Source organism: Salvia hispanica, chromosome 5, assembly GCF_029641045.1.
Source record: "Salvia hispanica isolate PSC_SH4W2 chromosome 5, Shi_PSC_v1, whole genome shotgun sequence".
NCBI classification, from domain to species: Eukaryota; Viridiplantae; Streptophyta; class Magnoliopsida; order Lamiales; family Lamiaceae; genus Salvia; species Salvia hispanica.
In genome coordinates, this window is record NC_142696.1 from 10,947,342 (window position 1) to 10,961,852 (window position 14,511).

At 35.3% G+C, this 14,511-nt stretch overlaps 1 pseudogene; it reads left to right on the forward strand.

Annotated features, from left to right (window-relative positions):
* The first annotated feature begins 7,673 nt into the window (after positions 1 to 7,673).
* LOC148926274 (uncharacterized) lies at positions 7,674 to 10,727 on the forward strand (annotated as a pseudogene).
* Positions 10,728 to 14,511: the final 3,784 nt, after the last annotated feature.

Consider the following 14,511-nt stretch of genomic DNA (forward strand, 5'->3'; position numbering starts at 1 on the left):
ACATCAGAAATAAAAGTAAAACGGAAAAGAGAAATTGACATAGCTACTGAAATACGGTTCAAACACAAAACAATCACCGAGCTTCTGGCAAGGAAGTTCACGACGAGAATAAAACAACGAAAAGTAGAACAGATTGTATCTTCGCCCTCACAAGGACGGTGTTACACCACGAAATCACGACTAAACTACCGCCGAAACTCAGAATTACCCCATATTAGCTAAGTGTGCAGAGAATTTGTGTGTGAGTGAGTGAGCTAAGAGTGAGAGAGATGATGATATTCTGATCAATGCTGCCTCTATTTATAGATGAGGCTCGAACTTCTAGGGTAATATCTTCCGTTGAATTCTCCAATTTGCCCTCCTAGAAAGTCTCTTTAATTTGCTCCTTTCTATTGAACGCCTCTTCCTTGATTTCCTGGGCTGAGTTGCATGCTGCTCTTTCACTCCACTTTTCGCCCGATTCCTCCGCCTGGTAAATATTTTCTTCCGTTTCCCAGACCTGGCGGATTCCCCACACACCTGGACTTGAAACGTGTATTAGCCCATGGAAATCATAGAATTTACCCCCATAATTGATGCATGAAATTGGCCTTATCATTTTTCTAGAAACACGCCCTCCAAAATTATTATTCAATCTATTAATATAGCCAAAATTTTTCCATTGGTGAGAAATAACAAACTTGAGGTAAAGTTCGGGATATTATTTGTCAATTTCAAAGTTCGTGGGAAAAACCCAACTTTTTGAAAGTTACATGATATTAGATGCTAAATCCCCTATGAATATCTATGTGTTGTTGATCAAAACTGTTGAACTATTTATCTATTCAAATTATATGTTTTTTTCATCTTTGATCATTAGTCGCACATTTTTCTTTATTTGTACATCTTATTTTAATTAACTTGTACTCTTTGATCCTTAGTCGCACATCTTTTGTTTGTCATTTGTTTTATTTTATTTTACTCCACTCATCAGAAATTAAAATTAAAATCGTTTGCCGAATATGAAATGTTTTATTTAGAGTGGGTTGAGAGAAGTAAATTTCTCTTTTTATTATTGTTAATTCGGATATTGGCCTCTAATATCATGGAACTTTCAAAAAGTTAGGTTTTTCCCACAAACTTTAAAATTGACAAATAATATCATGAACTTTACCCGAGTTTGTTATTTCTCACCAGCGAAAAAGTTATGGCAAATAATATCATGATTCAGAAACAATTTCAAGAGCTTCAAATTCTTCAATATTTGAGGATAGCTTTTCTTGGAGTACACCCTCCAAAATTGTTCTTCAATCCATTAATTTAGTCGGAATGTTTTAGTTGGTGAGAAATAACAAACTCGAGTAAAGTTTGTGATATTATTTGCCAATTTTAAAATTCGTGAGAAAAGCTCAACTTTTTGAAAGTTCCATTATATTAGGGGCCCAATATCCCTTGTTAATAATATTATGAATACTTATTGTAATTAACACATATTCTTAACTATAAACATCATTATATTCTTTTTTTTCTCTTTTTTATAATCTACTTACCTTAGAATTTATCTTCATTATTTGAAAATCTTGTATCCAGTGCATATATGCACTGGTAATATATGGTTGATTTATTTTATTTTATTTTACTCCACTTAGTTCATAAATTAAAGTTGTAGGCATCGTTTGCGCAATATGAAATGGTTCATTTAGAGTGGAAGGAGTACATTTTTATTTTTGTTATTGTTTATAATGTTATGGATACTTATTGTAATTAACACATATTCTTAATCGTAAACATCATTATATTCTTATTATCATCTTTTTTAAAAATCTATTTACCTTATAAATTTTCTTCATTATTCGAAAATTGTTTGTTCCGTGCATAGTACGGGTGATAACATAACTAGTTCTAATTAAAGTTTGTGTTGGTGTCATTATTATGGAATTGTTAGTAAGAAATTCTTTATGAAAAATAGAAATCTTATCTTACATGAATCTATGTTAAAACGATGAATATATTAGAATTTTGGTAGGTTAATTCTGAATTTTGTCTTTATTGGTTTTGGCGGTGGTAAGTCGGCAGGGTAAGATAACAGGACGATGGAAGAATGGGTCGAGGTGGAATTTGAAAGTTGATAGTGTGGAACTGAGTGGAAATATATGGAATGAAGATTGAAGAAAACTAAGGAATTGTGGCACAAGAAATCCAAAAGTACATGGAAAATCCTAAAACTAGGAGTATTTTTTAATTGCAAACTACAAACCGTCGGGGCAACCCGCAACCCAATAGGGCTATTTCGTTTTACCTGCCAACCCTATGAGCTAGCCCATTTAGCCTGTTTTTGAAATCAGGTTACTAAATTTCAACCCTAACCTGCTAACGGGTTATTCAGACCGATCCATAGGTTCCGGGTTGGATTGACATTCCCAAATGGATATAATAAAAAAATAACTAAAATTTTGATAATAACAACTACAAATGTTGTTAAGTATTGTTTATGGCAGTTATACGACACTATATCATAGTGGTTCGTGATGAAAATGCCATCACCACACCATTTTATGACATTTTTACGTGTCAGCTGTCACGATCGTGACGCCATGGCGGTCATTTGCCGTAATTTTGACTTTTTTTGGACTGATTTAGACTTTTTAAATGGATTTATGACTTTTTAATTGAATTTTGACCATAAGCCCAATAATTGAACTGGCCCAAATAACTCATCCAACCATTCTAACCCATTTTACAATTAAACTGAAAATAGATTAAAATTAAAATAGAAATTGAAACCATAATTATCATTTCCTCCTCTTTCACGCTATTTAATATTCACAATCTGCCCGCCTTCTAGGTCCTACCCCACACTGCCACATCCCAACCACTCGCCGCTGCCACCGCCCAGACCCTCTCCTCCTTCTCTGGCTTCTCCCAGCTTCGAGTTTAAGACCTCCCAGTGATACACTCGGATTTTGCACTGTTTTAAGGCCATTAATTGGTCCATTTTGAGTGTCAAAGTTGCATTACATGTCCATTAATTACATATTTTTATCTATTTTGGTATTTTGATGTTTTTTTGTGAGAAATGTGCAAAATAGAGCCTAAAAAGATAACAAAAAGTTGAGAATGGAAATCTGGAGTATTAGAACTATCCAGCGGTCCACTGCAACTCAGCCAGCGACCACTGGCTGCCAACGACCGCTGAACCAGTAGCGGTTCGCTTCGAAAAAGTTGAGCTGAAAAGAAGAACACGCCAGCGACCGTTCCGGAAGATCCATTAGCTACTGGATGATTGCCGGCGACCGCTAAAATAAAGTGCAGCGACCGCTGATCAAGAGGCGGAAGCTACGGAACACATTGCAACGACCGCTGAACAATGTGCAGCGGCCCGCTGGGAAAATGTGGCGCACAGATTTGATCTACTTTCTCTCCAAGATTTACCATATTGTGCTAAATATTTGCCATAATTATGGAGCCCAAAAATAAGGCTATAAATTCCCCCTCAAGCTTCATCAACAGAGATCCTTTTGCTGCATAATTTTCCAGATATAAATTTTGAGAGTTCTTCCATTGTTCATCAACATTAAAGGCATTTGAAGAAGGATTTAAGAGAAGATCAAGGCTGCAAGATTCAACCTTTGAGTTCTATCATTTTAGTTCTTATGTTTTCTTGTTTTTCCCTACAAACTCTGTTTTTTTATTATTCTATCATGCGTAACTAAACTCATGGAATTCTAGGGAAATGGTAGTAACGACTTTGGTTATACAATTCCTATTTATTTAATATATGTTTTGCTTATTACTTCGCTTCTATTCTAAGTGTTGGATAATTGCTTCACATTTGAGTGACACATCCTGTGATAATTTATTGACTTACAACATAATCATGAGAGGAGGTTTGCGAGTTAAAAGAGCTTAGTTGACGTTACAATTAGCTCCCTTAAAACGACACTGTTAATTGAGAGCGAGAAAATTAGGAGTCTTAGGAGCTTTTAGGAGAAAATTAGTGTATGTAATCCACTTTGTGCTGTATGGACAACATATTTATAACTCGTTCTAGTGAAGTATAAACTGTGTTAGGGTGTTGCAGTTGAAATTTTTGTATAACCATAACTGTGAAAGCATCCCTAGAATTCCTTTTCTCATCTGTTTTAATATATGTGATTTATCTGCAATCATTATTTACTTTCGTGTTTACAATTTTTATTTTCAAAATTTCCAAATCTGTTGTTTCTCTAAATAGTAGAAGAAGCCTAGTAGAAGGTAGACAATTTGTGATCGTTTTCCCCGTGTTCGATATCCGGTACTGACCATTAGCTATACTATATATACTTAATATACTTGCAGGTTTATTTAGTGCTAATAAAAAGTGCATCACAAGACAGCAGTACAGCTCCCATCCGGCCTCCTCCGCTAGTGCCATCTAGTAAATTAGCAACAAGGTAATAAGTTATTTATAGATTAGTGAATAGTGATTACATAAGGATTATGTGGAATCGATATACCATTGAACATGAGATCTAATTTTTTTTTTCAAAATAAAAAATGACTTGGTCATTGTGATTCCACGGTTTCTAAACTTTACTGGTGCGGAAGTACTTTGGTCTTAGGTTCCTTGTGTACAAAGATATCTTTTCCTTTGGATATTATTATGAAACATAAGACTTCTCTAATAACTAGAGTCTCTTTATGATTATATTATGGATTGTAATATAAAAAAAATTACAAGTCTTAGCTAGTGATCAAATAATGCTAGTGTATATGATACAAGTTGATTTTGTTTTCTTTTTTATTATAGTATTTGGATTTTCTTTCAAACTCTTGTTTTCAGATTATTCTTTTTGGAAATCAGATTATATTTAAACAAGTCAGTATATTATAAAGGACAGTGATAAATATACATAATTATACACTCATAATTGAACCCTTTTTTTTAACATTTTACTTTGAAAATCGATTTCTAAATATTAATTGTTTTAAAATAAATTTCATACTAATCATTTTGCATAATTTTAAATAATAAAATTTTAACTTAAATATTTTCATATTTAAGAAATGTTTTTTTATACTAAATAGTTTATAATTTATTCAAATCATGCTCAAAATCGTGTTACAATTTGACATAAAGTTTCTATATCATTTATTTCTTATTGCTATACAATAATATAACAAATCACATAACTATTTTTTACTTAAATTCAATTAAATCTAAAAACTAAATATTATGTACATGTACAATTATGTACATTATTTATCTTTATTCTAATATAAATTTGACTTGTATAAACTTTAGTGATTAGTGATTACACATTTATACAAGCGGTTAACATTCATTTACATATGTTAAACAATTTTGTAATTAAAAACTTATTAGTGATTGATTCCATAAGTTATATTGTTTTTGTAGTAATTCTTTTTTACTATTTTCTTTATTGTACATATAAGATTTGCAAGAATGTCTACTGGATAAGAAGCTTTTTCAACCGTCCCTAATGGAAAAGGTTCAACTAGAACTGATCCTGGCTGATATTCCGATTGAAGAAAATTCAACCAATAAAGTCAAATGCAATTATTGCAACAAGAGATTAACAGCGGCATTACAAGAGCCAAAGAGCACTTGATGTCCCAATTGTCCGAAACATGTGCGAGGGGAACTTTGGGAACACTTGCAAGCCTCTGATTTTTCGAAGCATACGTATATTGTTGATCTAGAAAGTATGAGATTCAATGATGAAGATGCAAATAAAGATGTGATTTATGCTACATTAGTGAATGTAACATCCTTGACCAAAATATGCATTATTTTAATTTAATTTGCATAATTTATTGGATATTATAGAGATTAATAAATTGCTTTTATAATTAATTACTATGATTTATACTTCTGAATATTTTTAGTAAATAGACTATTAGGGTAGTGATAAAATGCAAACTTATATATTGTACAAACTCAAAACTTCTCAACACAGCTTCAACATAGTTTCAATACAATATCAACACAGTGTAAAATTTCAAGATTTTAATGTCAACACAATATCAACACAGCATCAATCATTAACTACCGTTGAAATTCTGTTGAAATATTCCTGTTGATGCTTTTTTATGATCTGTTGACATTTTTCAATGATCCAGATCATAGTTTTGAGTTTGTACAATATTTAGAGTTTTCAATTGATGACATTCATAGACTATAAAGTGTGTGCATGTGAACGTGTGAATTTGTGTATGTAATACTTATTCATATGCATAATATTTATACATATGCATGCGTAATATGAAATTAGGGATAAGGACATAGAGTTACACGTGTAGATATTTTAACATAGTGGAATATACTAGTTAAGTGGTGGAAGTAATATATGAAGTACACGTCCTTGTTTAAAAGAGAAGTCGGTTTATTAATCCTATACAACATTTAAATATAATCAGAGTGAGGAAGGAGGTTTGAAAAAGAAAAGAAAAGAAAAGAAAGGAGTTAGAGAATTAGACTAGAGGAACTCTCGACATAAAAATGGGAGGGCCGAGCTTTTGGAGGGGATATTCATGCTTATTTTCACTTTGAGCTTTGAGAGCGGTTAGAACAGAGACAAAAGCATAGTTTCAAATAGAGTATCCGTTTATCAGGTGTGTATAAATTACACTTTTAATTTACAGGTGTTATTGATATATTGCAGGGGCGGAACTAGACTTCTAAATAAGTCGGTGCCTCCGTCTCTTATTGATTGCTATCTGTTAACTTGGAGTAAAATTCTGATTAAATGATGTGAACATGATATAGTTATGTCTTATTTGATATTTATTGTGAATTTATGATATGGATATGTAGTTGACGTAATTGATATGTTTTACACATGACATTGCGATTATGTGAATCATTGGATTAAAGAGAATCTGTGACAGTCTTGCTCTGTATCTGAAAATATAGGGGGACCTTCGGGTCAAATATAGAGGGACCTATGAGTCCAATTACAGAGGGACCTTCGGGTCATAGAGGAATCCCGGTCAGATACCAGACTTGATTAGTCACAGAAAGGCATATGCATATGGATATGCAATTATTTATGGTTATATGTGATGTGAAATTTGATTTAGTGATGTTATTTAATATAGATGGTGGAATGGATATGGATATGGATATGAAATTGATGCAACTGATGTAATTTACATATGGTATTGGAATTACATGAATTACATGATCAAAAAGGATCTGTGACAGTCTTGCACTGGATCCGAAAATATAGAGGGACCTTCGGGTCAAACATAGAGGGACCTATGAGTCCAAATATAGAGGGACCTTCGGGTCGAATACAGAGGGACCTATGAGTCCAATTACAAAGGGAACTTCGGGTCACAGAGGAATTCTGGGCAGATACCAGACTTGATTTGTCACAGAATAATAACTTGAACAGAGAGGCATATGCATATGTTTATTAATTTGTTTACGATGTTTATTGCTCCTGGTTATATGTATTGCTTAAAGAATATGTTTGATAATTGTAGTATGAAATTAAAGGTGGAATTTATATATGTTGATTTGTGGGTCTTATAATCCACTAATATTAATCTGAACAAAATATCAATGATGTTTTGGTGGGATTGAGTTATACAAACTCTACGGATTATCAGGGTCGGTGGCTAACACATTTTGACAACATTTTTATCCTTGTAAATTGCGCAAAGAAAAATTTATAGCGTATAGAGTTATGAGAGTCCAAGATATTTTAAATATGTATCTGAAAAACATTGGTTTTTTGTAACTATTATAAATGTATACGTCAAAAGGAGTTGGGGTGTCACAGTGAAAGGGCCGATGGATGCAATTTTAAAAGGATCTGAAACTGCAGAAAAATGAAGCAAATAGAAGATGAGACAACTAAACGTGAAAGAAGCTCTCGACAAAAAAGCTGTAGACCGAGTCCATCAGGATATTCTTCGGTTTTGGTACCAAGTAGGCTTGTCGTTCAACTCGATGCGGTTACCAACCTTTGAACGTATGGTTCAATCAATTGGAGAATATAGCAAGAATTTGCTAGTCCCGAGCTACCACGACATCAGAGTCCCTATTTTGAACAAAGAGATGGAATATACTGAAACATTGTTGAAGTGTAAGATGGAAGAATGGAGCGATGTTGGATCCACGATTATGTCGGATGAATGGACTGATCGGAAACAAGGGAGTATTATTAACTTTTAGTTAATTCTCCTTGTGGATCGGTAGTTCTTAGATCTATTGATGCATCTGACATTGTGAAAACATTGGAAAAAATATTTGAGATGCTTGATTCTGTGGTTGATGAAATTGGTGAAGAAAATGTTGTCCAAGTAGTAACGGACAATGGGAGTTCTGCAGCCGGGAAGTTGTTGATGGCAAAGAGAGCATCTTTATTGGACTCCATGTGCGGCACATTGCATAGACCTAATGCTCGAAGATATCGGTAAGATTACTGTGATTAAGAATACAATTAAAAGGAGTGTTAGTCTTGTTGGCTATATTTATAGTCATGGTTTTACCTTACAATTGTTAAGGACTACCACAAACAAGGAGTTAGTGAGGCCGACCATCACTTGATTTGCTACATCCTATCTATCATTACAAAGGATTCAAGAGGAAAGAGACAACCTTAGGAGAATGTTTGCATATGAAGAGTGGATGCAAAACAAGTTATCAAATGAGACTAAGGGGATTGAAGCAACAAAGACTGTTATGATGACTTTCTTTTAGAATAATGTTCTATACATTCTCAAGATGGGTCCCCTTGTACGAGTTCTTAGAATGGTTGATGGTGAGAAGAAGGCACCAATGGACTACATCTATGAGGCAATGGAGAAGGCAAATGAGGCGATCAAGAAATCTTTCAGTGGGGTTGAAAAAAAATATGAAAGGTGTTTTCAAGATAATTGATAAAAGATGGGAATGTCAACTCCATAAGCCATTGAATGCAGTTGGATACCATCTGAATCCAAATATCTTCTATGATAACAAGTAGTTGATGTTTGATAGTGATGTGGATCCATGTAATTTACGATCTATTTCCCAAGAAATTACCCGTTTATGATGCTTGATCTAGATATTTTTGTGAGGTTGCTTTTCAATTTTCCCAATAAAAACAAGAGGATAAAAAGAGATCCAACCACAAAAATTGAATCTAAACAAGAAAGGATGGTAGATTAGAAATGGAAAGCATGTGTATAATGATGAGATAAAAGAGCTACAACCATAGCACCTTAACCAAAAGAATGGAGACAACCCTAGGAAACTTTCATTAGCTCTATCACCCATTGGCTCCACTGCTCAATGGATACCCTCCATTGATGCATACCTCTACTTGAATCAATCTATGGAATTGAAACAAGCAACCTTCAAGGAAGGAATTGGATACATTCCTCAAAGAGGAAAAATCACCAGGGAGATAACTTTAATTCAATCACAATCCAAGAAGAAAATGAGATAAAGTCCTATTTATAGTTGAAGGCCAAATTCCAAGAAAAATGCCCAAAAAATCTAGTCTCTGCGTGGGCCACCCGCCCGGGTGGAATTTGGCGACCGAAAGCCACCCGTCCGGGTGGAACTTGCTAATTCCGCCATGCCTTCGGGTAGCTACCCGCCCGGGTGGAATTTGGTGGCCAAAAGCCACCCGACCGGGTGGATCTTTTTCTGCACTGCGCGACTTCCGTAAAGCGGCCATAACTCCCTCCTCCGGACTTCGATTGGGACGTGTAAGATACTCACGTGAAGATCTCTCGAAGGCGAAGACAATGGTGGCAGTTTCAAGGCTTTCAGACTTCATCTGAACAGGCAGAATACTGAATAAATCCAGCTGCAAGTACGAACTTTGATGTGCGGCTTCCATGTTCGTATCAAATAGTGTGGTGATTAAAGGGTTATATGCATGTTTTAATCGATTGTCGAAATCAAAAGAAGAGGAAGACAAGGCGCTTCCAGAGTTGAATGTGTAAACATCCGGAGACGACTTCTTGGGTACTGAGGCTGCACAACGACAAAGAAAGATCATACATCCTGGTCAGAAACTCTAAACTTAGTCCTTCGGAATTTTTGAATTCTATTTTGTTATTTAGTAAGCTGGTGGTCTATGTTTGGCCAAGACACTAAGCTTTTGCAAAATTTGCAATCAAGATCTTAAGCTTGACATGTAGTGTTTCCGGGTGTGAGCGCAATAAATATTTAGTTTCTTAAAACAATTATGTGATTAATTATATTCATTTAGTATATTCATAAAAGAGAAATAAGCTCGAGCATACGAGGATGCAAGATTTGGTTTATGTGAAATATAACAAAAAAAATGCATGATAGGAACAAGTTTAGTGGTACCGATGGAAATTTATTCTCAATTACATTGATGAGTGCAATGAGTTGTTGGTTGGAAAGTTGGATGATGAAAATGATGTTTATGGTGGTAATCATTTGGTTCATGATGATGATACACTTGATTGGAATATGGTGTATAAGGCTTCGGGAGTTGGAGAGCCTATGACATATATTAGGTCAAAGAAAAAGGAAAAAATCTTCTCTACCAAATTTAAGTTGTGTTAGATATTCTAAGAAAAAGGAACCCACCATATCTAGAAAAGGGAGAGACAAAGGGCTTTTAGATGAAGCATCTAAATTTGGAAAGCAAAGTCACGGAACGAGGCATAAGAAAACCCCTAATCTAGCTCTCCGTCGGACTCCCACTGCTCCGCTGCAGCGCTGCTGTCGCCTCACGAGTCCGGGAATTTGCCGACGGGCTCCAACTTGAGCTGACGGTGCTGCTGCGTTGCTATCTTATTGTCTGCTCCTGCAGCTGCTTCTGCATTGTCGCTGCTGCGACGTCGCTGCAGCCATCTCTCGACAGCCTCTGCTTCTCGTGGTGGTGACGCTGCCCGAAATCCGCCGTAGCAGCCTGCCCAGCTTGCGAAGTTTCGCAAGGGCGCTGCTATGGTGGCGCTTCTGTTTTCCGACAGCTCATTGAACTCTCGCGAGCATTGATTACATTAACACAAATTGATTGAAGGTACTGAATCGATTTGATTATATCAATGCAATGAATACACAAACTAATCACATTACAAGATTCACCATAATCAATTCTTACAAGTCATGCAATTAGGGGAGTTCACGCACTACCGGGGTTTCGAAGTTTACATGTTATCACATATAATCACACAACGAAAACACATCTGATCATGTATTCAAACAATTCACATAACATGAAATTAATCCATATAATTAGAGCCCAAAATTGGCTCTGATACCAATTGCTGGGGTTTGGTGCCCCTTGCATATACAAAACAAATAAATCAAATACAGATCAATTTGACCGATTATGGAATTAATCTATTCACATGTTAAACAGATAATTGCATGCTAGAACGCAAATAATTCATGCTTATAAAATATAAATACTAAACATGATATCTACGGTTTAGAGTTACCGATTTGATTCTCCAAAGAATCGACGATTGCTCGCACCTTCTCCACGATGATCTTCAATACTAGACCAAGGATCTTCTGACTGGATCCCGAACTGTATCTCGATATCAGGGTGGGCCGATCTTATCAAAATACTAGGACTCGACTAAAGAAGACAGAAAATTCCTCACGGAGGAGAAATTAATAGAAAAATCGTTCATCTCTATATTTTAGGAGTAGAAGCTATTTTCTATTGGGAAAAAAGTGATTTCTATATCTTTTATTCTCCTATTTATATTAAGTTCATATTGGGCTCAGTCAGGGATCTGTGGAAAGTTTTGGATATGGGCTCCTCCAATTTAATATAAGCTTTTAATTGGAATATTACGAGCATCCACTACAGAAGTAATATTGCACTCCCCATCCAAATCCGAAATTACAAGTAATCTGGGCTTCTGTTTTGTTTGTTATTTATTTCCCGCGCTTAAGATAGAAATGTCCATTAATTAATTAGTGTCTGCTATAGACTTAATTAATTAACATCTTTTAATTCCAAGAGTGGACTTAGCAAGAAACACTTAATTATTATTCATGGAATAATTAAATTCCAACTGGCCAGTTTTCTGAATAATAAAACCTTGTTCGAGCTCCTCTTGACGACATTATCAAACGAGACTCACCTCGCTCGCGATTCAACATAATAGCAATCCTAGCACCGCTAGATATTAATCACCACTACCCAATATATCAAGATTATTGGGTTGCGAAAAACCCGCACCATTTGATAAGTCAAAGTAGTGCATAATCAATACCGTATGCTCAATGCTAACGTATGTAGATTAAGAAATAGTTATTTATCAAAACTTAGTGTTTCAGTAGATAGCATAAAGACACGTCTTGCTGTTAGATCCATTTAGTGCTATACCACACCAACGTCATCTTATTTCAGTAAGGCTTAGAAATAATCGGACTGACATTGCAACCTTTCACGATAGGTAGTCTAAGCCAATTTGGGTTGTATTTCTTTTGCAAAGCATTGCATAGAACCGACGTTGTTACCTTAAAGTGGACGTCGCCCACAAACAGTCTACTAAGCAAAAGACTTAGACTTTGTTTGCTTCTTATACATTTAAATGTTTATAAAACATCTTATAAATGCACAAGCAAACACAATGTAATAATATACTTATTCTATTCATGCGAAACTGCTCGAATAATACTGAATCGGGTTAAAAGTTGATTATAGAGTTTTACGTATACAAGCAAGATTCTATTCGAGCGAAATTTGCTCGAAACATGCTTTTCAGTATACCAAACCTAACATTATCGACTTGTGATATTTTGAATTTTGAATCTTTGATGATGTTATTGTTAGATCTTGATTCTCATGAATTGTGATGGTTACTGTTGATGAATGATTAAACTTATGAATTATTGAATTGTGATGTTTATTAGGAATAGATGTTTGAACTTATGAATTGTGATGGTTGTTGATTTATTGTGAATGGATGAAAGATGTTAATATGTTACTATGTATTTTTCAAAATTTGTAGTTATTTTCTCTTGAATACTACTTCAATTTTGTATTAAACTAGTGTTAGCACGGGCGCTACGCACGGACTAAAGAATTTTCGGCTAATGAATACAAATTGTACATAAGCCGAAAAAAAAATTTCATTATATAAACTTTATAAAAAAAAGAGAAGAATGATCCTCTAGTCCTAATCCAAAAAAATATCATATTCGAAACAAAATTTAATATATTTGTAATTTGTGAGAAGAAACAAAAAATATTGGTTTTATGGAGTTACAAGAGATAACCGGGCGTAATACAACCCAAGAAGGAATATAGAAAAGAACTGAAACGAAAATTACAAACGGAAATCGAAACTATAAACCGTAGGAAAATGAAATAGCCGAGTCGAGGAGGCCTCTTTCCGCAAGACGAGATACGCCCCGGTAGTGCTCTTCGGATTGACGTTTCGGCCCCAAAGATAAAACGGCTACGTCTCTGGTGAAGCAGCACCGCTATCAACAGAGCTCCGGCGAACTGGATGGAGGAGAGGGCAGAGCTTCGACAGAAGAACAATGCAGAGGGAGGAGAGAGTGTATGATGCAGAGTGGATTCTAGTTTCTGTGTGTAGAATGCTAGAATGGCTAGCCTATTTATAGGCTCAGTCCACTGTAGGGGTCAACGCAGCCTTGATGGCTGTCATCAATGCTAGACGCTTCTAGATTCGGTCATGACGTGGACTGTCAGCCACGTTGGCTTACCGCGTTATACTGACAAGGTGTCATCCCGCTTGGCTCGCTGATGTGGAAACGGTGGTGGTCTAAAAAGAATTAGACCCTAGACCCACTAGCCTTGGGCCAAGCCCACGACCAGGCCCAATGAACAACCCAAAGACCACCCAAAGACCAATTGCCAAGATCCAAGATCCAAGTCCAAGGGCACGAGCTCGAGGCTCGGGCGCGGGCTCGCGGCGGGGCGGGCGGCGTGCGTGTGGGCTCTTACAGCCCATCTTAGTCCACTATAATTATTACATGTAATAATCCTTCTTATTAAATACTAGTTTAATAAGGTTGTAACTTCCAATGTGGGATAATTAACTCTCTTAATTATTCCCTAAGCTTCTCTCATAGCTCATTAAGTTTGCAATTTTGCACAACTTTAATCTATTATTTCTCACTCACCGGGAATCGGATTTGAGAAAATAAATATACCACGGTCATCTACTCCGGACGTAGATCGACGCTATATCATTTAATTTAACAAAATTAAATGTCTCGTTGAAATTATAATTTGGTCAAAGTCCATTGACCGGCATAGATTCCAACAAAAACTACTCACACAACTTAGGCATAAATTTAAGACCTCAATGGAAAACTTCGTTTATTAAAAAGCCGAAAAGATACAACGCACAATAGTAGAAAAAAAATACAATTTCAACGGTTACATGACAAAATTTCTTCAATGAGATGTGAGTTGGGGAAAGAGATTGGAAGGCGTGAGAAATGAAGATAAAATTTGGTGTATTTATATAATGGAAAAATATGGATAAAAACAAAAAAAAAATAGAAAACCATAGGCCATGCATACTATATTTTTAGTTATTTTAGTATAAATATAT